The sequence below is a fragment of the Rousettus aegyptiacus genome, unplaced genomic scaffold, assembly GCF_014176215.1.
Source record: "Rousettus aegyptiacus isolate mRouAeg1 unplaced genomic scaffold, mRouAeg1.p scaffold_m13_p_16, whole genome shotgun sequence".
In the NCBI taxonomy this organism is placed as follows: domain Eukaryota; kingdom Metazoa; phylum Chordata; class Mammalia; order Chiroptera; family Pteropodidae; genus Rousettus; species Rousettus aegyptiacus.
The window spans coordinates 16,513,073-16,539,826 of NW_023416291.1; the positions used below are offsets into that span (position 1 = coordinate 16,513,073).

At 35.9% G+C, this 26,754-nt stretch overlaps 1 protein-coding gene across 2 annotated transcripts in view; it reads right to left on the reverse strand.

Annotated features, from left to right (window-relative positions):
• The window catches only part of NR3C2 (nuclear receptor subfamily 3 group C member 2), a 746,291-nt gene extending 724,513 nt beyond the window's left edge, over positions 1-21,778 (reverse strand). The window contains exons 1-2 of one of the 2 annotated variants that reach the window (XM_036234280.1): positions 21,581-21,778; positions 7,782-7,889 (exon numbers count right to left, since the gene is read on the reverse strand). The gene's annotated coding sequence lies outside the window, so the exon portion shown is untranslated. The remainder of the gene's footprint in view (positions 1-7,781; positions 7,890-21,580) is intronic. The other variant, XM_036234281.1, reaches the window with a different exon arrangement.
• Between the last annotated feature and the right edge of the window lie 4,976 nt (positions 21,779-26,754).

A 26,754-nucleotide genomic window follows, 5' to 3' on the forward strand; every position in this document is an offset into this window, starting at 1 on the left:
ATCAAAGTTCTTTAAAAATAAAATAGTAAATATTTTAAGCTTTGAGGGTTATGTGCGGTCTTCGTTGCATATTGTTTTTTGGTTGTTGTTATGTATGGTTCATACCTGTTTTTATTTTTATAATCCTTAAAAAAAAAAAAAAAACACCACATTCTTAGCTATCGGACCATAGAAAATTAAACTGTGAGCTAGATTTGGCCCATAGGTCACAAAGTTTGCCTGCTTCTCTTGACTTTCTTTAAAAGTCAGTTGTCTTTTAAAGAAATTAATGTAAGAAAAAAAAGATAGGTTTTTATATTTATCTGTTTCAATACTCTTTTCCTTCCTGCAAATATGAATTTGAGCTGCCATAATTTCCCTTCATTTTGAATAACATTCTTTAACATTTCTTAGAGTGCAGGTCTCATGAATTTTCTCTGCTTTTAGTTATCTGAAATTTTTTTGTTTTACCGTATTTCCAAAGGATATACCACTGGATAGGAAAATCTAGGTTGTAATTTTTCTATTCTTTTCCTCCTTTCTGTCTTTAAAGCATCGTTCTATTGTACACTGTCACACATTTTTCTGATAAGAAACCAAGCATCATTGTTTACCTTTATGTTACTTTTCTTCTCTGACTTCTTGCAGTAGTAGGAAGACTTCTAAAATACCACGTATCCCCCAAGATTTGCTATACTAATTCTTGGGACTATGGATATGAGATAGAGTGCCCTGATTATGTTATATTATATAGCAAAAGGAATTTTGCAGATATAATTAAGGCTACTAATAAGTTGAATTTAATCAAAGGGGAGATTATCTGGGTGAGCCGAATGTAAACATGTGAGCTCTTTAAAAGCAGAGAATTTCTCCAGATAGGCATCAAAGAGAAAATCAGAGAGATTCAATGTGAAAAGGAGTTAATGTACCACTGCTGGCACTGAAGATGGAGAAGACCACATGGAAAGAAATGCAACTGATTTTTAGGAGAAGAGGGCTGCCTCTGGCTGACAGTCCAAAAGGGAAACAAGGACCCTAGACCTACAACCATGAGGAACTGGATTCTGCCAACAACCTGAATGAGCCTGGAGTAGCTTTTCTCCCAGAGCTTCCAGATAAGCCCAGTTCAGTTCACACCTTGATTTTAAAGTTGTGAGACCCTGAGTAGAAAACCCAAGTGAGCCCACCTGGACTTCTGACCCATAGACCCGTGAGATAATAAATATTTTTTGAAGCCAGTGTGTGGTGATTTGTTACACAGTAATGGACAACTATTTGTTTTTATAGTTAGTTTTCAGGAGTTGGATTATGATATAATTAAATATGGTTTTTCTTAGTATTTTCTTGATTGGGATTCACTAAACTATTTGAATCTGTAGGTTTGTGTTTGGGGAAATTTTCAGCCATTGTTAAAAAAACAAAAACAAAAACAAAAACACACAACTTCTCCACCAGAATTCCTCTCTTTTCCTTTGAGCCTCCCATTTCATGCAGCCTAGACTGCTTGACATCGCACAGATTCCTAAGGCTCTTTTCTTTTCCTCTATTTTTTCACTCTTTTTCCTCTCTGTTTTTCAAATATGATTATTTTTATCATTTTCCCTTCTCAAGTTTACTAACCATTACTTTTGCCACATCTAATCTGGTAATTTCATTCAATGGAATTTTCATTTTAGATAATACACTAAAGTTGCAGAATTTTAGATATTACACTGAATTGCAGAATTTTCTTGGCTTTTTTTTAAGTACCTGTACATATTTATTAAAGTCCTTATCTGATCACTTCTGGGCTATTTCGTAGTCTGTTTGCATTGACTGCTTTTTCTTGATTGTGTCTTCTTCTCTATCAGCTTATTTAGTGATTTTTCTTTTTTTAAGCTTATAAATGATATACGAATGTTACATACATTTAATGTAAACACCTTGATGAGTTTGAACAATGCATAAACCCATGATTTTATCACCAAAATCAAGGTACTAAATATTTCCATCACCTACAAAAATTTCCTTTCTTTTGTGGTGTGTGTGTATGTGTGTGTTTGTGTAAAGAACACTTAACATATTTTATATCTGTCCTCTTAACATAAGTTGAATTTTATTCTGGCAAGCATTTAAATTACTACTGTATATGTAGCTATATAGTTAACAATACTGTAGTGTATATTTGAAAGTTGCTAATACAATAGATCTTAAAACTTCTCACATACAAAAAAACTATAACTATGGGAAGTGATGGATGTTAATTAAACTTATTGTGGTAATCATTTTGCAATATATACATATATAAAATCATTATGCTGTATACTTTAAACTAAAACAATATTGTATGCCAATTAAATCTCAATTAAACTGGGGGGAAAAAGTTAAATAAAAAAACTTGCAGATTACTTAGGGCACTTCAGGCTTGGTTTCATTCCTCGTTTGTGTGAAATTCTTTACATTTTACCCTTCCTTTGTCCTAGGGCATGGCCCTTACTCAAGCATACGGTTCTTACTCTTAAGACATGGCCTTTCTGGTATCTAAAAAGAATTACCAAAAAGCTCAGTGTGGTTTCTCCACTCTGGTTGGCTGGAACACTAGTGTATCTTAGATTTGCATTATTTCTGCTATCCATTCTGTCATACCTCTACTATCTCTGTTCGGCTCTTAGCCTCATAGAAACTACTTTATGAGGCCTCAAGTTGTCTGGACTCGCATATGTACAGACAAACCTTTGGCCAAAGATCCAAACGGAAGTCCCACGTGGAGTCGGGCCACCTTCTCCAAAGCTGCCTACATTTTGGTACCCTTCCCCACACATTTCTGTCACTTTAGTAGCTCTGAACTCTGATCTTTGCCCCACCTGTATTACTTTGTATTACTCCTCCAGAAATTATTCCCCAGACAAAAAAGCAGACAAATATGGAGTTTGCCAGATGCTCACAGCTTCTTTCTCTAAAAGATTACAATTTGGGGCTGCCTATTATCCAACCCCTAAAAGAAGTTGTTTTATATAGTTTTTCCAGTTTTATAGATGTGTGTAGTGGTAAGGCAAGTCTGGTACTGTTACGCTATCATGGCTAGAAGTCAAAACTGCCATACCTTTTTTAAATGATCTTTGAGCTCCTCTCAGTATATTGCCATTATTTTCCCTGCAAACTAAGAGTATCCAAACTGCAGGTCATGGAATAATGGAGCTATTAAACAGTCATAAATAAATACGTGTACGAAGAATTAACTAGTAACTGAATAAATAAAATTTCTGATCCTCTTTGTTTTTTCCACTGTTAAGTTACTCTTTTCCCCTTTTTCATACTATACTCTTTGGAAGGAAGTCACAATGCAGAGTTCACACTAAAGAATGTGGAGTCACCTCATTTGAGGCTGTGAATTTACATAAATGGCATTCATCTTCATGGGAGATTTGTCTTTTCTTCCTACATTTATTGCTATATCTGTCCTTGGTGCTAAGGCAGGGTTTGGGTGTTTCTATTTGGAAGACATGTGATAGGGACAAAGGGGAATTAAGTATATACTCATATGCTAGGTTTGCGTCCTAGCTCTCCCACATAATTGTTCTGTGGCTTGTGCCATTTATTTCATAACATTAATTCTCAATTTTTTGTTCCCATGTGAAATAGAAATAATACTATATACTCCACAGGGTATCATGAAGTTATGTACTAAATGAGGAAAAGACCTTTAAAAGAACCTTGCATTTGTACCTACCTGTATCTCCTCTAGGTACAGAGGAAATGGGACAGTTTAAAGAAGTGGTATCTGAAAAGGGATAGTGATGGCTACATATAAGATAATATTAACTTAAAGAATAACATTAAATTACTAAGATGTGTGGGTACATGTAGATGTGTGGGTGATATCTAAAAACCATTTATATTATTAGAAAAATCTAGATCATTTATTCAATTTTTACTCTTCAAATTTTTAGCACTATCCACAGCTGAAGCCGGAGAATTAGCTCTCTTCCTTCATTTAGTATCAACCATAAACTTGAAGACAATTACTAATCTAACCCTTAGCCCTGTCGTTGTTGCTAAGATAAGGCAAGTACTTCGTTTAACCATTTATCATATACTTTATATTGAAATTCTTTAATAAATATTCCTAAAATTCTCTCAAGTTTTATAAATCCCTTTAAATATTTGGAGTCTGAAATTAGCATACTTTTCTCATAGAAGTCTAATAAAAAAATGTGTTCAAAATGGTATATATAATTGGGATTTTAAAAAATTGTCAGCAACTTAAATAAATTCTACTCTGAGAAGAGTTAGAGAATTATCAGCCCAACATTGCTGATCTGTTTTGATTAACATGGAAAATGGGATGAGAAATTAAGATGCTCTAAATTTTCTTTTTGAAGAACAATAAAATGTTTCGAGCAATTATATCCTACAGGGTTATCATGGTAAAGAGAAAAAAAACACAGGACTAAGAGTAAACACACTATTGTGTCCCTTAGGCCAGGGCAAGAGGGGCCTCTCATTTTACAACCCCTCAATTCTGGCCCTAGTCTGTCTACACACCATTCTGACAAGTAGTCTACAGGGCCAATAGGATATGACCAGCCAGAGGCAGCACCCACCATACCCACCACTACCATTAGACCATGTTCTGGTTAGCTGGGATTATGAAATACTCTGAGCAACAGGTATGAGCCACCTTCCTCAGTATAAGCAGGCCTAGGTCTATGAGCCCAAAAGCAAACTCCATCTCTGGCAAGTGCTCCCTTAGGCCTTAGAGTAAGCCAAGGGCAAATGGGGAGTGTAAATGGGTCTCAAACACACCTGGACAAGAAGATTGGGCTGTCCATATGTATGCATGCAAGGCCTATCATGGTGTGGATGGAGGCAGGGTTGCAAAATGGAGGTGGGCTGCAGACTGGGGTCTGGATGCTAGGGACTGGCTCTCTTACCTTTTAGGTTATGGTGAGGTATGTTTGTCAAAGTTGAAGTACAGAACATATTTTATTTAACAATTTGTTAGCTTGGTGAATAACATTTACGTTTTTAGACAAATAACATGCAGTTTCCATATGTACTCTTTCCTTGAGCCCAGAATATATTAGGGACAGGCTGAAGTGACCCAAGCTTTACTTCTAGTCCTTCCACCAACCAGCATATGCTTGAACAAATGACTTAGAATCTTTGGGTTCTACTTTTTATATTTATAAAAGAAAGTAGCTGATTTAGTTTCAATACTATTTCTGTCACTTAACAACTATGTAACTTTGAGCATACTACACAAAACTCTGGGTCTGTCTTTTCATCTGTCAGGATTTAAGGTTTAGAACAGGTGACTATGGTCTATTTTAGTTCTACTCTATGAAGACTTATTTTTTATTAGACTAATTACAGACATTTTGTTAGAAGGAAACATATTATTAGAGTTATAGCTAAAGTTGATAAAAAGTTAATTTGCTTAAATCAAGTCTCTTCTTCCCTGTGGTTCTTTTCTGGTTCATAATCTCATGATAGCTCAGTTTTGTTCAACTTAAGTCAAAATTATAATTGAAAAATGTGGTTCAAGGTTAAAAATCAATTAAATGGAAATAACAATTATTGGTTTTAAAAGCTCAGGTAATTTTTTAGATCATGAATCTGTTGAATGACCATTGATATGGATTAATTAGCAATCTGCTTTCTCTTTGATCATGACTCAAATCTGCTCTGGCAGGAGTGATAATAAGGAAATAATTAGGAGCCATTTCCTTGGAGTGGTGTACCTGGAGGGCATGGGATAAAAAGCGTCTCTGAGTGCAAAGTGGAGCCCTTGTTGTTGTGTAGGAAAATCAGATTGTCTCATTTTGTGTCCTAGAGCATAAAGGGTGGCTCCTGATCAGTCACAACATCAATTCCCCCTCTGCCCTTTATTATGCATCAATTACCCCTAGGGCAAAGATTGATATATTATTTCTTCTTCTTGAAGGCCTGAAGAGGACAGTGAGGTTCTCTGGGCTGTGCCCTGGAGCTGAGAACATTGAAGTTATGCTCTGGCCTCTAATTTTCTTCCCAGCCCTAGGAAAATCACAGAATTTATTCTCTAATGGGACTGTGATTACTAAGGGAGAAATAGAAGGAGTTTTCTAATTGCAGCCATAGAAACCACAGGGATGGCCCATGGTGAAATCTTATCTCCTCAGCCTGAGTATTTTCTAACTATTGGCATCAACTTCAAATTTTCTTTATACTATTAATTTCACTTGTAAAATAAGCTTTTACTTCTACTTCGCTGAAGAGCTATGATGCATTAGAATGATTAACAATAGACTTTTCCCTTAATAATTCCATTCCATTTACATAAAAATGATCAGATGAGACTCTGTCTCAAATGAAGATGTAGCTCCCCTCTCCCATTTTGAACATCAAAAACAGAACTCGATATTGTTTTCTGTTTTTGATGTCCAAAATACGATGGTGACTAGAATGTCGCAATACAATCTGTGTGATTTCTGTATCTGCAGTTCTGATTTAAAAGGTGAGAAAAAATTATATGCCATATTCTACTCAAGGACAATCCTTAAAAAATGACTTTGTCACAGCTCCAGAAGCAAAGATTTATCAATTTTATTGTCCTTATGTCCATATTTAAAACCTAATGAGAGAATGTTGTTCTCCTTATCATGGAGGGTAGCAGTGGTAGAGGGGAGGGGGAGATGAATTCGATCATGTTCATTTGAAGGTAAATTCAGAAATTTTGTAGCCTACTCAAGTTTAATTAAAAATAAATGTGGAAAATTGTTTTAGAAGATTGTACATAGTGATTATCTCGAATTGCCATGGGAAATATAGAAATGCCTCATTAAAAAACATATTTAGACTTTTTTATATATAGACTCCATCACTTATATTCTAGCTTAGGAAAACCTCATTTCTAAAAAAAAATAAATAACAAGCTGAAATATGTCTTCATCATTTTTATGTATCCCAGAATATTATGCATATGTGTTCAGATGAATTTTGGTATACACTGACATAACAAAAATTATTTTAAATGGACACGGTAAAGCTTTTCAAAAATAACAAAACCACTGGACAATTAAAGGTTACTGAATTATTCAACCAGCAATAAAAGTAAGTCAAACCTGGGTAATCTTCAAAAATAAGGCTGGGTATGTATCACAATGCTGCTTCTCTGAACAATTGCCTGGCATCAGGCAGAGCTTTTACCTCTTCTCAGTTCTCAGCTATGTATGTTACTTAAATATCTTGATATTTTCATTTGAAAGATTTAATTGATCGAAAAAGACTGATTTTACTGATGTTTTTGTCATCGAGTTGAAGAATAATTTGGTATTGTATATAAACATCACAGAGCTACACAAAGTCAGGCATTCCTCAAAAGCGAAAGAGAAATGCCTAAGTACCTCATGCTTTTTCTCCCCTGATCCGAAAGAGACACAAACATCTCAAATGTAGGAGAGTGGCTGAAGACATGAGCAAGAGGTTATGAAGTAGATATGATGGGAAAAAAAATAATTAATTAATTAAATGTGTCAAAGTTTGAATGACTGATAATGTTCCACATTTTAAAGAACTTAAACTAACATAAGGGTTCTAAGCACATTGAAGGTAGGCTAGGTTAAGCTATGATGTTCAATAGGTTAAGTGCACTAAATACATTTTCAACATATTTTCAACTTACCGTGTTTATCAGGATGCACCATCATCATAAGTTGAGAAATATTTGTATTAATGGACAATTAACACCTGCCAGGCCAACATCTTATACTGCCTCTATGAACCAAGACTTTCTAAAGATGAAAGCTTAAATGGTAAAATTTGAAATCGAAGTACTTCCCTACCTTATCTATGGTGCAGGAACTTTCAGTGGGCATGATATGTTGTACTTGAGATAACGCTTTGGGCCAATCTCACTAGGGCTCCTGGCATAACATGCTTTTCAGGCACAGCTGGACAATGGGTTTAAGGGAGGGAACTGTGTGTGAATAAAGGAATATGACCCCCGCAACAAACATTTGGCTTTCTCTTTCAACTAATTCAACTACAAAATATACACTCTCTAAAGGAAAAGCAAAAGAAAACATTATTAAGATGCAATCCACTCAAAAACAGGGCATGACAAAACTCCCCAAGAGATATCTGAATAAACATCAACTTCTCAGAAGGCCTTTATGAGGAAATAATCAAATCATCAAGGCAACATAGAGACCTTTCTGTGCTTCCCTACTCTTAATAAACCTAAGTTTCATAATATACTGTGCCTACTTTACTGGTAATGGTTAAAAAAAAAATCTGACAATATCAAGCACTGGTGAGTAGGTGCGTCAATATTTTTCTCATACACAATGGTGGGAGTATAAACAGGTAGAATCACATTAAAGATCAGTTTGACATTATTTATCGAAGTTGAAGGTACAAGTAATCTTTGGATGAACAATTCTATCTATAGATAAACACCTAATAGAAATGCATATACATGTTAAAAATATGTGTGATGGTATTCACCACATTATTCGCACTAGCCTCAAATGAAAGAAAATTTAAATGTCCATCAACAATAGAATTAAAATGTGCTACTATTGATAAGATAGACTACTATAGCATTGAAATTAAAAATAAACTTACAGCATATAAAATGATAGATGAAAATTTCACACATAATACTAACCCCACATAACAAGACCTCAGATTATATAACTATATATGACTCCATTATAAAATTCAAAACAGACTAAGATTATATTATTTAGTGATGCATAAGAGAAGATACATGGCATGAAAAAAAGGAAATGTATGTTATAAACGTCAAGGAGGTGGTTATTGCTACAGATGATGCAATAGTAATTCAGTGAGTGGATATGTGAAGTTTCTGGGGCACTGGCAATGATCTATTTCTTAAACTAGGTGGTAGTATATGGGTATTCACTTTATAATTATTTTTTAACTGTATATTTATGTTTTATGCATTTATTTCTGAATGTGTACTCTTTTTCTTAGTTAAACAAAAGACTCAAAAAACTAAAAAGACGAGAAAGACTCTAAAGTGTGACTTCATTCTTTTTTGAGGAGACATTTTGTGTTCCCAGAATTCAAAACACAAGTACAATCACATCTAAGTAAAAAACATATTGCATAGTATTTTTTAAAACTAAGTTTTTATTTTAAGATGTCTGTAAACTCATGTGCAGTATATTAAGAAATAATGCAGAGAGAGTCCATGTACCTATACTCAGTTCGCCCCAACAGTAATATCTTGCAAAATTATACTACATTAAGCCAGGATTTTGACACCGATACAGTCAAGAAACAGAGCATATCCATTACCACAAGGATCCCTCACTTTGCTCTTTTATAATCACAGCCATGTCCTTCTGCTCCCACCTCCCCCGCCACCCCACCCCACCCCCCACCCCCGCCCCCGACCACCTTTTGCAACCACTGTTTTCCTTCTCTCTTTTTGATCTACATATTAAGGTGAAAGCTTAAATAATTGATTGTACATCTTTTCTTTTTAAATAATCATTTAAAGCTGTAAATTTCTTTCTAGGAAACATCCTAGCTGTGCCTCACATATTTTTTAAGTTTCAATTTCATTATTATTCAGTTAAAAATGTTCTGTTATTTTCCTTGAAATTTTTTTGACCTCTGCATTATTTAGAAGTAATTTAATTTCAAGTAGATAGAAATGTATTAGATATCTTCTTGCTACTGATACCTATTTGTGGTTAGATATCATAGTATGCATGATTTTAATTCTTTGAAATTTACTGAGATTTGTTTTTGGGGCAGCACACAGTCTATTCTGGTGAATATTCCATGGACATTTAAGAAGAACTTTATCAACTTGTGTGATAATGTTAAAATTTAAATATTTACTGATTTTTGTCTCTGTGTTCTGTTAACTTCCGAGAGAGGGGTATTAAAAAGCCAATTATGTTTGTGGATGTGTTTAGGTCTGCCAAATTTTACTTCTTGTGTTTTAAAGCTTTGTTTTTAAGTGCATATGCATTCATTGCTGTGATCTTTTTCTGGAGAATTGCTCCTTTATTATTATGAAATACTCCTTTTTTATCTCTAGCATTACTCTGGATGAACTCTTAGAGTTTACTTTATCTGATATTAATATAGCTATGGTAGCTATATTTTTCTACCTTTTAATTTGAATTTAAAGGCGATAGATTGAATATAAAAATAGGACCAAACCATTTGCTTTTAATAAGAAATGAACTTTAACTATGAAGAGGCAGATAGGTTAAAATTAAAAGAACAGACAAAGATTATACCACGAACACTAAGCCTAAGAATATTTCTGTAACTTAAATGAAAGATAAATTAATCTCTTTCATTTAAAAGACTGAGATGATATGGATGGTGCCTCTTTGGAAGGTTTGGAGGCACGGAACTAGTGTTTTCTCATTATGAAGGTAGTCAACCTTATTAATAATACCATAGGTAGAACTGTTTGACTTTCATTTTTATGTTCACGTGTAATTTCACTAATTAAAAAAAAAAAATTTAAAGAGGAAGTTGTGAATTAGTGGTTAAAATTCTGTAGCTTTCCACTTAGAATGCTGGTTCTCTAGCAAACAAGATTGTGATGTTCCCCAAGTTTCCATTTAAAAAAAATTAAATAAATACAAAAATAAAGAAATAGAAAAACAAATAAGATGGTATGAAACTGGGAAGTCAATAGAGGAAATTCTCATCAACAAAATGGCCACATCATTTAAGAGTTTGTTTCAGGATTTGCTCTCTGGAGCATGATCCAGGAGATTAAGGACTTTTCTTCCCTTTGTCCAGAAGCAAAGAGAGAGGACACACACTGTGTGCCCTTTTTAGGAGCCCAAAATAGTAAAGCAGACATTTCAGTACAATCTGTAGATAGAAATATCCTTCTTTAGAACATGCATAAAGCAATCAATACCGGGGAAATTTCAGACTCTTATAACAGGTATGGGCAGATATGATAAGACACAGCAAATATAGAGTATTTCATTTTTACAGAGTAACAGTCATTTATCAGAAGTCTCTGGTCAAACCTTGACTATCTATTGCATTTTCTGGCCCACAAATATGAAGAAAGAAAAAAAGGAAAAACATTTTTTTACCCAGTAGATGCTGTATCCAAGCCTTAATGCTTAGCTCAGTCAAGAGATCCTGAAAGAATACAAACCAGAAAGCCGGAAAGCCTCCAGAATTCCTAAGAAGAGAACAGTCATCACAGGAGGAAAGAGAGGTAGAACAGGAGGAGAGAACAGAACAGATGGAGATGGAGAATGACTTAAACAGGTCTCTTGAGATTTTTTAGAAAGTTCTGGGAAGTATCTGAAAATAATTTGTAGATCATCCTGGAGAATATCAGATACCACCTGAGGGAGACATGAGTAGCAGAAATAAGATCTGTGCAATTCTTCTTCTAGAGATTGCTATCTTTGAAGAGTTTACTAATATCTGTAAATGGTTCTTTTATTACCTTTACATTTGAATTTTAGCAGGGGCAACTTATTCTTCTGACAAGCTTGGGCATTAAATATGACATTCCTACTTTGTTCTACAATAAGACCCTAATGACTGAGTTTGGCAAAATACATCTGAACCTGTCTCACTGAATGAATGCCAACATTGGAAAAAGAAAAAGACTCACTCCTAACACTGCCGTTTCCCAATAGTCCCTTTTTACTCCCATCTCTACTTCTCCTTCCAGTACTAGAGGTTTCTAGGATAGGTAAAATAAGGCCCTGATCCAAAACCCTTGATTTTGCAACTAAGTCAAAATGCCTTAGGAATGTAAAGCTTTACTCTATCTTCCCAGAATTGTTTCTCATCATGTTCCCCATAACTCACATTCTAGGTATTCTTAACTCAGCAGCCTGGGACCAGTAGTTTCTTCTGTTTATACTATTCTCCCTTCTTTTTAAAGTCAAATTTAATATTACCTCTTTTCTTGTGATTTTCTTGACTTTCTTTGGCAGATTTCATTGCTTTTCGTGCAATGTCCCTGTAGTTGACTACAATACCACTGATTTTACAAATTTATATTGTGATTATCTGTTTATATGTATAGTTCTCTAATTTGAGCTCTTGAAAGGTAGAAATATATCCTATTTTTTTGTCCTTTGTCTCAGTATAATCCACAGTTCCTGACATAAGACATGCTTCATAAAATTTTTGTTAGTTATTAATTAATGCATGAAGAATGGAGATTTTCACGTTGCAGAGAAAGTTGCTAGAGGGCATTCTAAGTTCTTGCCTGTAAATCATAGTTAATCTGGAAAAATATTTCATTCTGTTCTGCTGTTCTTAGTCTCAATTCATTAGAAATGTGCATTTGTGTCTGTCCCAGTCATCCTCGTGCCTGGATGTCCTTTGTTTCTATTATAACCATATTGTGTTTGATAGGCAACAGCAAATATTTCCACATGTGCTTTTTAGAAAGGGATAAGTTATCCCAATAGTGAAGAACAGAACAAAATAAAGGAGAGTGGGAGAAGATAGTATTGAACCAAATATAAAGAAAATTGCCATTGTGAGCATTTTATATTAACCTCTTTAAACATTGGATTATCCATTCTGAGCACAAATATATCATTCAGAGGAAATTATAGAGGCAAGGGATATGACAGCAGCTGTGTAGTTTGCCTAATGATTCTGGACTCCCAACATTCTCAGCTTGGTAGTACAGAAGATGAGGACTAGGAATTATGTGAGGTTGTGAGAAGAATATAAATGTCTTGCAAACCAAGGAAAAAAAATAAAGACCCTAAAGATTAAGCTTTCAAAGTTGCTGGTGAAATGGTTTCTTCTGGGTTGTTGAAAAAGTTTTTTTCGGTAAGTCACTACATTTCACTGTCTGAGGCTTTCCAATTTTGGGACTTTATGACCTTTATTAAAAGAATCATGAAAATCAGCTGTTCTTAGTTCTTAGACAACAGAATCAGAGGAAAACACACACATATATATTATACCTATACATACATTTGTTGAGTGCACATATAAACATTAAGAAAACATCAAACACTGGAACTGAACATCAAGGAGACCTGAGAATTGTCTATTGTTAAATGTTTAGACAATTTTCCATCTAAGATTATATGAGCTAATTTCTGTCAGGCACAATGTTTGGTATATATCTTGTTTTTAGCAAATATTGAAATTTGTGGAATTCAGACAGAGGATTAAGCATAAGTATTAAATCTTTTAAAGTTCATATTTGGTGCTTTTTGAACCTCAAATTTGCTTTTCAACCTTTTGTTGTCTTATTTTAATAGACCTAAAGTATATTTAGCAAGATAATCTGTAATTGAAAAAATAAAATACAAAAGTTGATAATGGGATGGGCAGAGCACGAGTTCTACAAAGGAAGTGGAGGGCAGTGTGAGCCCTTCCAGATTTCCTCTCTGTTATTCTTCAAGTGTTACTGCAGGAAAATTTCAAAGAACAGAGAGATAACTAAAGTGATGACTGTTGCCCTCCCTCTTTAATAGACTGGTGATGATTTACACACAATACACAGTTGCATTCTGCTCTGATTATATAGTCATCTATTCGAGGAGCAATGTTTGAACACCTATTACATGCCAGGAATTGCTACTATAGGTACATCAGATGCATCAGCAAATAAAACAAAGACCCCTACCCACATAGAACTTACATTCTAGCAGAAAGGTCATGGTTTCTAGAGAGGCAATCTTTGAGATGCCCAGAATATGAACTTTTTTTAAAAGATCACATTGTATTCTCCTCTTTTAACAATTTATTTTCCTGAATGAGTTAAAAAATGTCAGTGGTCATATGAAATGTACATTTAACATTAAAGTTAAAATACTTTTACAAATTAAATAATGGTAATTTCTTGCCTCAAAAAGTGAAATCTGCTAAACTTATATTTGTCAAATCTCAATCATTAAGATGTGATTTATGTATATGTCTGTATTGATAAAACATCCTTCTAGGAAGGATTTTCTTTAATTTATGGGTTACAGAGCACAAGGCACTTACAAGTTCACTTCCCTTTTGGAGAGATGAAAATTCCATGAACTATTATTTGTGGTTAATACTACATGAACTTGTTCAAGGACCAGGAAAAAAAGTCATAGAAAAATAAAAGGATTTTCTATTGCAATATTGCTTCCCTGAAATATTTGGCTAGAAGACACATGACTTATAATACAAAAGCTTGTATTCATCAGTTAATGGAACCAGTGTAGAAAAAAAAAAACAACAACAAAAAAAACCCAGCTTTTAAATGTGTGACTTCTTTTCTAGACACTCATCACCAAAAACCTTTTCAAAGTCAATAACTTTTAAAAATTCTGATGGGTCATGTCCCAGTATATTGCATGACTGATTTTGTACGAACAGATGCAGTATACATAGGTCTTAGAAAAGGTCCTTATAGTAAAGCTCTAAAAATGTTAGCAATAACTACTATTGATTAAGAGCCTACTAGGTACCAGTAGTAGGCTTGTAACTGTGTATCAGTTACTTCATTTAATAATCTTCAAAAGCTTATGAAGTGAATCTTGACATATGTTTTATAGATTAAGAACTCAAGATTCTGTGAGCACCAAAGCATGATTTGAACCTCAGCCCAACTCCAAACTTCATTCACTTTCCACAATGCGATAATGCCTCTCTCAATAAGAGTTTGAATGAATGGGAAGATAAACAATTTACACTGCCTTACTGATACAGGGTTTTATGAGAGCTTCTTTACTAATACATAGTTCTTTGGTACTAAGACCAAAAAGGTGGTTGTCAAACTAAGAGTATCTATAAATTTTAATGGGACTAGAAGGCTCACTAGGTATTTTCGATTTACTTTATGAGGGTTTTTTTTTTTTCTGATAAAATAGACAAGCAAATAGAATATTCAATATATTGTTTCAAAACTATATTCTAAGCATTGAACTATAAATGACAGTACAAAAATTTCATATAAATACAAAATGAAGTTTTGTTATGTGTGTGAAATGAATTCATTTCAGGTTCACAGAAAGGCAAAATGCTCTAAAGTTAAACTCATTAAAATATTATATCTATAAAACTGATATTGTTTGGCTGATAGTGTGCATAAAATCAATGGAAGGTAGAAGAGAGTTTGGCCCAAAGGTAGGTACAGGCATGCATTTCAAGACTGCATAATTTTGTGTTTGATGGCTTAGGCTGCTACTGTATATTTTTGTTTAAAAAAAAAAATTGCATTTTCTAATATAAAACCTCAGCAGGCATGCACTTGGCTAACAGGGGTAAAACTCTGTCCCAGTTTTCCATAATGCATTCACGAAAGGATTTGAAGCAACCAACAGTTACTGCAGAAGGAAAACGAAAAAATGTTCTCTGGCATTTTTTAAACAAACACAAAAGTTCAAGCTCTAAAGCTATTAAGCTCTTTGGAGGCAACATAAACACCGGCTTATTTCTAAACCACTATAATCCCTGAATCAAACCCAACCTTCATTTTCTGTTGCAATTTTGCCTATATAATGCCCCAGACAGTGGGAGCTCATGAGGCAGGGTCACCAGCCCTGGGTCTCGGTTGGATTTCTACAGTAGCAATATCAGGGCCAAGGCCTTCATTTTCTTTCTTTTGGTTGAGAGATCTTACATAATAAGTACCTTTTTTTCTCCTCTGCTTAGTCTACAAAGACACCCTTTTTCTTGGGGGTAAAGTACTACCTCTTTTCAAGTTATTTTTCTTCAGAAAAGGGAGAAGCATTTCCAGGGAGGATGTGGTTGACATATTTGTCTTCTGCATGAGCAAGCGGAAGGAAATACTTCCCAAGAGATAGTTTGATTTATGCAGGAACTCCTGGGAAATTATAACATGTCATGTGATCACTATGCTAAGGGCAACCTCAAAGGAACAAGGTTTGCCCTCTACCTGTCGGACAGGCTGCTTACAAACCACCGAACAACAACAACAAAAAAGTGCAAATGGAGCTCCTTTTATACTTCTGGAGATAAAGTTTCCCACAACTTCTTTTAGTCCTCCACAGTCAAGATATTTTCCTATTTTCCTGGTTTTGTCTGAAATCCTTTTTGCCATCATCAATTTATTTATTTTTTTTAATCCTCCTCTCAATAGAGAGAGACCACCTGGCCATCATCACTTGAGCAATATCCCCTCGGGTTATTTTAAAATATGGTAATAGCACAATGGACATGATGCACCAGGAAGCCGCAATTCCCTAAATGGACACAGAAGTCCTGAAAAGGATGAAGTATGGGGGAATGTTACTCAACTGACTATTTACACAGCTACAACCAGGCCCAGTAATTACAGGTTAGCAGTGCACACTCACAGATCAATGCAAGGACAGTCTTTTCTCCCATCTCCAGTCCTGTACCAGCAGTCAAATGCACAACAGATGATCAATACTAGCAAAGGCTACCAACCCTGATAACACCAAGGCCCATTTGTACAGAGATAAATATTGGTAAGGTGCGCAGGAAAAGAAGGCAAAGTTAACCAGATAGACCTATAAGTAAATTTCATGAAGCAAGAATAATTTTTATGTTTTGAATTTTACTTGTGGGTGCTTAATATGTATTAAATAAGTAATGAGAATTAATATTTATTTACAGCACAATGGTGATTTGCACCTCAATTGATGATTGCAGAGCTCTGTAGATGAAAGCTGCAGTACATAATTCATGCAAATATTTTTTAAACTATACTGCTAATTAGTTAAATTTTAAGATTCACCTTTTACTACTAAGAATTCCTTTAGAGGAATTTTGAGCAAGGCATTTAATCTCCTCATTTGTAATACAAGAAAGTTGAAATAGATTATCTCTAAGGCCCTTTTAACTAATATTTTGTGTTCTAATTAACTATACAGAGGGAGAAAGAGAATTTTGAATGTAAAGATTCTGGAGTGGATTATATAGAATTGTTCAGACAATAGAGGCATTTAAAAAAAAAGATTCCATTTATTGAATACTTATCATATGCTAGGAACTATATGACCTACCTTCATATATTTTCTCATGTTTATCTCAGAAAAGTTCAATGATTTAGGCATTGATATAATCCTCATCAAAGGAAACCAATGCTCAGGAAAATTTAATAAATTGCTTAAGAACACATGGGCAAAAACTAGCAGAACAGGAACTTGAACCCAGCTCTCTTCGGTTCCAAAATCTATTTTCTTAATCATGACTAGGCTGCCTTTCACATGGCTTCTCCATAATCCCATGCTCTGAGGAAAGTCTGAACTTTTTCTTATACACTTCCTAGTCACCCCATGATCTTCCTGTTTTCCCTTGGCTCAGAGCCAAGGTTCTTTTCATCTCAGAAAACCTAGTTTCCTTTAAGTGAGAAAGGAGATCCTCATTTCTTCTCAGTGTTCATGCTCAAATATCTGTGTACACAGGATGAGACAAGTGACACACCCAAGTGTAGATCGATCGTTCGCCTGCACTATGGATAAACTAGCAAGGGTCCCTCTTTCAGGTACTTTCTTTCCTCCTCCCTTCGTTCCTTTGTCCACTATGCAAGCAATTAATGCAGTCTAATCTTTAATAAGTCAATTTAGTCCAGCCCACATAGCTATTTTGCTTCTCATAAATCAATTAATTCAGCTCACATTGAGGGGACTGTCAGGCTTATTATAGTGTCTACATTGTTCTATAAGAAATAAGATAGTAAGAAGTATTTTTAGAATAAAATCTCATCTTTCTCTTCGTAGAATGGGGGCTGGTAGTTGTGCTGCTGTTGCTAGGAGTTCCTTGTCTTAACCAGAGGCTTTGCAAGATGACTTAGTAGTCATTTACAATATTTAGTTCATGGGAGGGGAGTAAGCTGACTGAAGCCCACAGAGCTTGGCTTTTACTGGGCACAAGAGATTTGAATGAGGATGCAACAATCCTGGGGTAATAGCTCTCAACGCTTTCCCTTGCACAATTCTATAGGAACAGGTGGATCCTACTGAAGAATATAATGTCTAAAGCTTCAAATGACCTTTAGTTGGTAGGAATTATTTTTACCTATTAAAGTTCTTCAACCAGGTTAGCACGGTAAAATTTAATTTTGTTAAATTAAGACTTGAAACTTAGATCCAAATATTCCCATAGCTCTATCCGAGAATGGTAATAGAACCACACATATAAACTGAATTTAAAGAATTTCCTTAATAAATAGCACTAATGAATCAATAATATGGCATAATTGCTCACAAAACCCATTGCTGAAATACCTTAAGTGAGAGGCTGATGCTGTTGCTTTTCACTACATTTTCCAGATGATTGGGCTCAATACTAGTATACTCCTACTAAACTACTATGTTAAGGAAAATAAAATCTTTAGTGTATTCTAGGAAGAGTGTCAAAATGACACATGGATTAGAAACCCTGCCACATAGGAAGTAGTAGAAGGATACTGACTTATTTGTTTAGAAAAGGGAAGACTTCTTTGGAGGCAGGAAATCCCTGCCTTGAGAAAGGTGAGCAATGTAGGATGAACACTAAGTATTTCTGATCTCTTATGTAAGAGGGATCAATCAATATGACTCCAGGGACTGAATTAGGGTTAATGAGTAAAACCAAAAATGGCCAGAGTATAATCAAGTATAAGGAAATACTTTTTAATAGCTATAGCTATGTAAAAATGGGAGACACTAGGTTCTTCATCTTTAGAGATGTATGAACAGAAACTGAGTGTCCAGGTTGCAGTAATACTGTAGCATTGGGTTTAGAGAAAGAAGGCAGTAAATAATTCATAGTTAATGTTCCTTTCTATGAAAGACTACAATTCTATAGTTTATGTTCTCACTAGGAATATGATCTATGTTTGTTTGATTTCCTTGAAAAACAACATGAACTTAAAAAAAAAAAAAAAAGGCAGAGAAATGTGAGGGATGGCACAGTGGCAAGTACAGGTTTTCACTGCAGCAGTGGGAATTTATCCTCCACGCTGGCGTGTTGATAACAGCAATATATTTCCCTTCACTCTGAAGAAGTATCTAAAGATCAAGGCCTATGTATCTTTCATAATATCAGATACTAGACTATTATTTATTTCTCCAGAAACTGATCAGCAAATTTGCATTTGGGCTGCCAAATTGAGTAATTCAATAACATTGTGTAAGTTTGGCTAACCTGTCTGCAAAAGATACTCCTGTTGTAATACAATGAATAGCTGTGCTTTCATAACTTTTTCAACTGATTCAAAAATTGGTGTAAGGCTCCACTATTATATAAACAAATCATGTGGAATTTAAGATATAAAATTTTAAGGTACAAATTTATCCTAGAAAACACTCAACATTATGCATTCAGAATAGCAAGAAACTCCCTTTTGAGAATCCTCATTTTTTTTGCCTTTCTTCAGTTTTTGATCACTATCCTTCTTGTCTAAGAGGCAAATTAAATTGCCCCCATGTTCAGCTCTTTGTTAATGGAAAAAAAATGAAATCTCTTTGTGAATTCCATTGTTAACATAAAAATCTAATTTTGAATTCACAGTTACATCTAATCTTCTACCACAGATAATATCACAACTATCAATTAATTGTATTTCTTTTATATTTTGGTTGAAATGAAGATTTTAAAAATTGCACATGGCCAAAATGAAATTTTTGTAATCTTGGAAACATTAAGGTTTCCCTGGCATCTGAGTTTTATAAAGATCTATGGTCTTTTGTGTATAAGCAGAAAAACAGGATTGCAATCTAAATCATCTCTTTTTTCTAGATAGAGGGAATTTTCACCTCTTTGACATACTATGTATTATTTACCATATGCTAAGTTATGCTGCAGTAATAAAAGATTGTCCAAATCATCTGTTGTGTAAAACAATCTTTTTTTTTTTCTCTCATTACATACCTACTGTGGGCTGGACCATCTGGAAGACCTCTGCTCCATCTCTTATTTATTCAGTGACCTAAAGTGATTGAACAGCACCAATGTGGGATTGCTGATGTCATGGCAGAGGGAAAAGGCACACTGTCACTTCTGCTCACATTCCATTGGCCAGATCAAGTCACAATCAAGACATCAGTCAATGGGGTGGGCACGCATCCAGAAGAACTATGTCAGCTACTGGCTACTGAATGAAACACTAGAAGTATCATAAGGATACTCAAAATGGACTAAAAGTCATTGTGATTGAATATGTCCTGGAAATGTTCTATCTCATCTACTTTGCTCCTTCTCTACTATTTGACTGATATAATCAATTGAGAGACTTTTTTTTTTTTTACCAAGTTGCCAATATTTCATTATTTGTTAATCTGTCCTTAGCCTCTGCTAATCTCAGATTATTTGCCTATAAAATGACAGTTCAATAAATCTTCACTGTGAATAACAAGGGAAAGTGGTACTTAACACAAGGCTTTTTCCCCTTAAAGAGAATATAGTACTACACGAAGCTTACAAATATTTTTCTCATTAACACTTCATATAGTAAATACATATTAATTCATGTTACTATAATTTACAATGGAGTGTCTAAACTACTATGGAATTATACCTCACAGCTACATGAAGACTTGGAGAGTTGCTGGGAAGTAATGTGATTATCACAAGCAACAGCAGGGAAATAATATAATTTGTTGCCTACTATAAAATGCTACCTGATTTTTCTTAGAAGCTTGGCAGGTTGAAATAATTTTTTTTAGTCAATTTATTAGATTTTTTAAAAATATCACCAATTCCCTCTTCGCTTTCTTACATGAAGAACTTTTTAACAAGTAGGTGTAAAATAGCAGCAGGCAACTAAAGTTATGGAGAACTTTTTTGAAGAGAAATCTTACAAAATTAATTAGGATAGCTACATTCTAAAGAGCATTGATAAGATTACTGTCCTAATAATTTGTGGTTGGTTACCTTGAAGTACACTTTGAAATTTAAGTTGATACATAAAAGGAGCAAGAGAAGAAGGGAGGAAATGGAGGGAGGGTAAGAAAGAGACAGTAGGAGAGGCAGGTGAGGAGAGAGAAAAAATGTCATCAGAGAGCAACAAGATTATTTCTACTGGTAGCATAGATCTATCAAAACATGGGAGATTAAAGTGATGCCAGGTGCTGATATAAAGCTACTTTTTTTTCTCTATCACAAAGTAACACCAGATGACAATAACTTTTACTTAAAAAGTTTTCCCACTATAATCCCCCAACTAGGCATGGTCTTTTTCTTCTTCTTTGGCTGTCCTGCTAACCTTAAAACACTGTAGTTGTATGTAAGTAGGTGTGCAAGTTGCCTGGGGTTTTAACGTCAGTGGCAGCTGCACTGTTTTCTGGGTTCTTATTCTGAGCCCAGAATAGATATCTTGGCTCTCTTGAAATTATGTGTCCAAATCCTTTTTGTCCCTTAGGAGCCAGAGTGTTCATATATTATCTCTTTTTTCCATATTCCAAGGCACCACTGTGAATTTTATACTACTTAGTTATTTGCATGTTATATTCAAACATACACACAGATGCTCTTAAGAATTAAAATATAATAAAACAAAAACTAAAGATATGACAGTATTAAAAACAAGATAATACATCCATGGACTCACCACTGAATTATAATTTCACAATTATAAATGCAATTTTTGAGCTCTTTCCATATTTAATCAGTAAAACAGCCTCAGGGTGAAAAAAAAACGAAAATACATTCCGTACATTATCATTATTGTCTTTAAATATCTTACCTCAACATTCAGGTGTCTCTGTGCATGGAGCCAACCAGAAGCAAACGCCAAGGAAGGAGGTAGAAACTGAGTACGCAGTCTCGCTAGAAACCCCATAGCCAGTGTCGTGACTCACAATCAGGAGGACACCTAAAACCAGGGAATTCTCCCTGAGAGCAAAGGGTTTATACCCTGCATTAGGACCTAACTCAACACCTTCACCTCAGAGATAACACCCTAAATATCTAGCTTTGAAGACCAACATGGCTCCCTCCCGCGAGACTTGAGACCCACGAGACCCGAGACGCGCGAGACCTGAGACCCGCGGGGCCGTGCGAACCGAGGAGCAGCTCTTAAAGCGGCCCTGCGCAGATTCGCCCGCTCCGGGGCCCAGTCTCTACGTGAGATTCGTGAGACTCGTTTTATAATTTTAAAGCATTGGTCTGAGGGGCTGGGGCCTGCTGGGATCCTCTCCAGTGTCAGCGCCTGTTGGATCCCACCTTTTGGTCTCCCTCTGCCTTGCTAAAGTGGCAGGTGTCATCTTTTTTTTTTTATTTTTCCTTTTCCACAGGTGCCATCTTTGTGCTTCAGCTGACAGACGCCATCTTGCACACTCTCCTTCTGCCTTGCTATAGCTGATGGGAGGATCATCTTTCTTTTCTTTCTTTTTTCTCCTTTTTTTTTAAATTTCCCTTTTCCCTTTATTATTCTTTTCTCCTTTTTTTCACCCTATCCCTTCAGTTCCAACCAGTGAGTACCATCATCATGCTTCCCTCCCTCGCACCTCAGAGTGCCATTGTCTCCCAAAGGGGCACTTCTACACACATCTAGTGCCCCGGTTTTTACATCTGGTGGCCTGAGTTGCAGCTGCTGCCCAAAAGATGCTCCTTGATCACCTGGCTCTGGAGGCCAGGTGTGCCTGTTTTCCTAGGTCCCAAAGGACTGTAACAATCAGAGAGAGAGTTTTTGGCAGACCACCACTGCCAGGGCACTGCACAGACAACGACTGACAAACCTTCAATCTTTCTGAGAAAGAGGCCTATTTTCTTGTCCAGGAGCTTTGGCCTGATGAACAGGCATCTGGTTTGGCACACTTACAGGGACCTACAGAGGTGATCTCAGGGAATGGAGGCTGGTAGATGTAATCTTTGCATTCTCCCTGGGCCTTACTCCAGCACTCCGGTATCTTCCAGGAAGGAGCTTATACCCTTATCTGGTGCCTTGAGTTTTGCAGCTGCTGCCAGGGGACACCTTTATATTGCCTGACTATGGTGACTAGCAAGCTTATATGTGCAGGTGTCACAGGACTATAACCAACAGAGAAAGAGTTCTTAAATTGCTACCACCCCCCAGGGCATAGCAAGAGGCAACAGACCTTCCAATCTTTCTGAAAAAGAGGCCTATTAGCTTATCATCAAAGCTGTAGCCTGAGAGGCAGGCTTCTAATTAAAGACATTTTAAGGGCTGTCTTTAATCCCTTTTTAAGACGTGGAGACTAGGCACTATCTTTTCACACTCCCTCTGCCTTTCTCCAGAGCACCAGAATCTCTCAGAGGACACATATATGTCTGGTACTCAGTTTTTACATCTGGTACCCTGGTTCTAATGGATACTGCCCAGGGTATACTCCTTGATCTGCTGGTTCTGGTGGCCAGGGGTACCTGCATTCCTGAGTCCCATGGGATTGTGACAATCAGAGAGACAGTTCTTGGCAGGCTGCCACCCCCAGGGCACTACACAGGCAGCAAACTGAAACTGACCTCCAGCCTTTTTGTGAAAGAGGCCTACTTGCTAATCCTGGGGCTTCAGCCTTAGGGGCAGGCTTCAGGCTGGGCACACATCTAGAGACTACAGAGGTGGTGTTAAGACACAGGTTAGGGCATGCCGTCATCATACTCCCCCTCTGCTTCACCACAGCTCACCAGCATCTCTCAGAAAGGAGCTTGTACACTCATCTGGAGGCCTGATTTTTGTGACCGCTTCCCAGGGGACACCTCCAGATTGCCTGGCTCTTGGGGTCAGTGGGGCTTACACTTGTGGTGGTCCCAGACGACTGTTATATTTGCATTCTTTAAACTACTGCCTGAGGATCTGACTTCCAATCAGCCTAAATCTAGGTACTGACTAAGATCCTGCCATTTGGGACACTGACTGGTCTTGACACACCTTTGAGTACTGGGAACTACTAAAATTAAAATAAGCTGCTTTGATAATCACAAAGGTTCCAGAGACAACCAAGAGCTAGAGTAGAGTTGAAAGATAAGGTGCATCACCTGCACAAGGCCGAACTTCAAAACTGGGAGAAGTGGATGTTTTATCTAAAGCACAGAAACCAACACACTTAAGTAATGAAAAGATAGAGGAATATATTCCAAACAAAGAACAAGGTAAAACCTCAGAAAAACCCTTAATGAAACAGAGATAAGTAATATACTGATAAAAAAAAAAAAATCAAAGTAACAATCATAAAGATTGGATAAATACAATGAGAATTTCAACAAAAATATGGGAAATATAAGAAAGTTCCAAACAGAAGGCACAGAATTGAAGAACATAATTATTGAATTGAAGACTACACTAGAGTAGTTCAATAATAAAGGAGATAAAGCAGAAGAAAGAATCACTGAACTCAAAGGAATTCAGCTAATTGGAGCAGAAAAAAAAAGAAAAAAAAAGTAAATATAGCTTACAGGACGTAAGGGACAATATCAAGTGAGTTAACATTCACATTATAGCAGTCACAGAAGGAGAGAAAAGATCAGAAAAATTAATTTGAAGAAATAATGGCTGAAAACTTCCCTAGCATGGGGAAAGAAGCAGACATCCATATCTAAGAAGCCAGAGAGTTCCAAATAATATGAACCCAAAGAGGCCCACATCAAGACATGAGGTAATTAAAATGTCAGAAGTTAAAGGAGTGAGAGAAAAACAAATTGTTACATATAAAGAAATTCCTATAACACTATCAGCAAGTTTTTCAGCAGACATGTTGCAGGCCAGAAGGGAGGAGCACGATATATTCAAACTGCTGAAAGAAGAAAAAATTCTAACCAAGAATACCCAATTCTGATAATTATCATTCAGAATTAAAGGCAAGACTTAGAAGTTTTTTGCACAAGCAAAAGCTTAGAGTTTGTCGCCACTAAACCGGCTTTACAAGGAATATTAAATGGACTTTTTTAAGCTGAACAGATTTTGGATAGTTTTAACTCTTGGATAAAAACAGAAAAGTCAACATTTTTATTTATTCAACTATTTGATAGGCAATACAGGCCCCAAGGTTCAGAAAAAAACAAACAAACAAAAAACACTTCTTCCCTGTTAAAGTTAAAAATGGCTGGGGAGTGAAACTACAATGATTGCTGCTACAATACCATATGGATTTAAGTCTGGTCTATATTATAAAGGCTGAGGGAGCTTTAACCTCCTTCTACCATTCCCTGCCACCACTCCCTCCACCCTCCCATACACACTGTTCTTGACTTAAAGCCAAGGTTTTGCTATACATTTTGGAGAATAGTCCAAATAGTCTCCTGCTCTCTTGTCTATAAAAAAGAGTCTATCTTGGGAATCATGTCTGTGAAAGAGTCCACCCTCATCTGCAATATAATCCAGGAAAGCTATGTCACTGTATATATCCAGAGCTCTTAAAACAAAGCCATGTTGTATGCAACACTCTTCCACAGGACAAAATGTACTGGAAATTCCCATGTGCAAGATGTGGTCCTGCTATTGTGAAGATGGCTCAGGGGAGTAAGAACGGTATGAGAGGTGAGAATATGAGAACACAAGAAGAGACCGCCAAAGAGAGATGTCAGAACGGGGATGTGTCAAGCTTTGGTCCCATTTTCTGTACAGCTGTGCTATATAGGTGATGAACTAGCATTTATCGAATCATGTTCAGCCCAGGTCACAGGACAGCGAAGGTACAAATAAAAACAATAATACCTCAGGCCTGCCCTCACCCAGGACTTGTGTTTTTAAGAGTTGAAAATCACTAAGATCTGTTCTCACACTTTCAAGGACTTAGAAGAATATGAAAGAATATGCATTTTGTGACCCCTAATTACCCATAATCAAGGAGGAGGAGAATCTGTCTTCCTCTGTCTCTTGTCTCTTTCGCAATCATCTATCTCAGACTTGGTTGGAGGAGAAAGTCCTCAGACCAGCTCCATCTTCCTCCTGAGCTCAGGAAGGTAGGAGGGAGCACCAGTGGTGGTGACTTTGACATATGCCATTCATTCATTCATTCATTCATTCATTCTTTCCAACAATCATCAAATAATCTGCCTAATATTGGGGTAAGTTACTTAGTAAACTCGTCAAATAGTTATTGGGTTAGAAGAGAGCTCATAGATGTTCACAGTCCATATTTTTGGTTGTTTGAAATTAACAAAGCATATAGACATCATCTATAATGTCCATTTGTCCTGTATCCCCAACATAAACTACATATGATACCTTCCTTCATAAAACATAACTCTACAGATTATTTTATTTTTCATTTCAGAAGTCATTTTTTATAGGGACGGAGGCCAAATTGCAATGGAGAAACAGAGTATTGCAAAAGAGGTGTTAACTATAAGAGCCTCACCACAAGGCAAGGGTGAGAGCAGAGATGGACAGTGTCTACACACTGCACTGAGCTGCCTTCTCCTCCGAGAAAAACAGCACATCCTCTATTGATTTCCATGTCTTAATGAACCAGATGTAATTATAAATACTAGGGTGAGAATGACATTGAAGGAAATTGATTTTGAAAAGAAACAGACAACTATTTCCATCGGATGAAAGTTTCCCTCAGTGAAGACTGAGCAGGCAGGGAGTAGTAGCTAAAGGATAAACTTCCCATGTTTCCTGTCAGCTGCACACAAGAACATTCTCTTAGTAGAGTTAAGTTTAAAATTTACATCACTCGATGCTTGTTTGAGATTTAATGTTGAGCCTAAGTGAAAAGACTTACTCCAGGGATTAGGTAAAAATGTTCAAGTCAAATATGATAAACTTCTAACTTTCTTGTGACAGATAATGACTGAATTGGCTTAGAAATTACACTCTAGCCAAAAACACACTGCTTTAAACAAGCCTTTGGTCTGTATGATTAAATTAATAAAAACACTATGAATTTAAGCCTAATATGTGTAATATGATAAAAAGCAAGTATACAAAATTCTTGACAACCTCACCTGAAACAG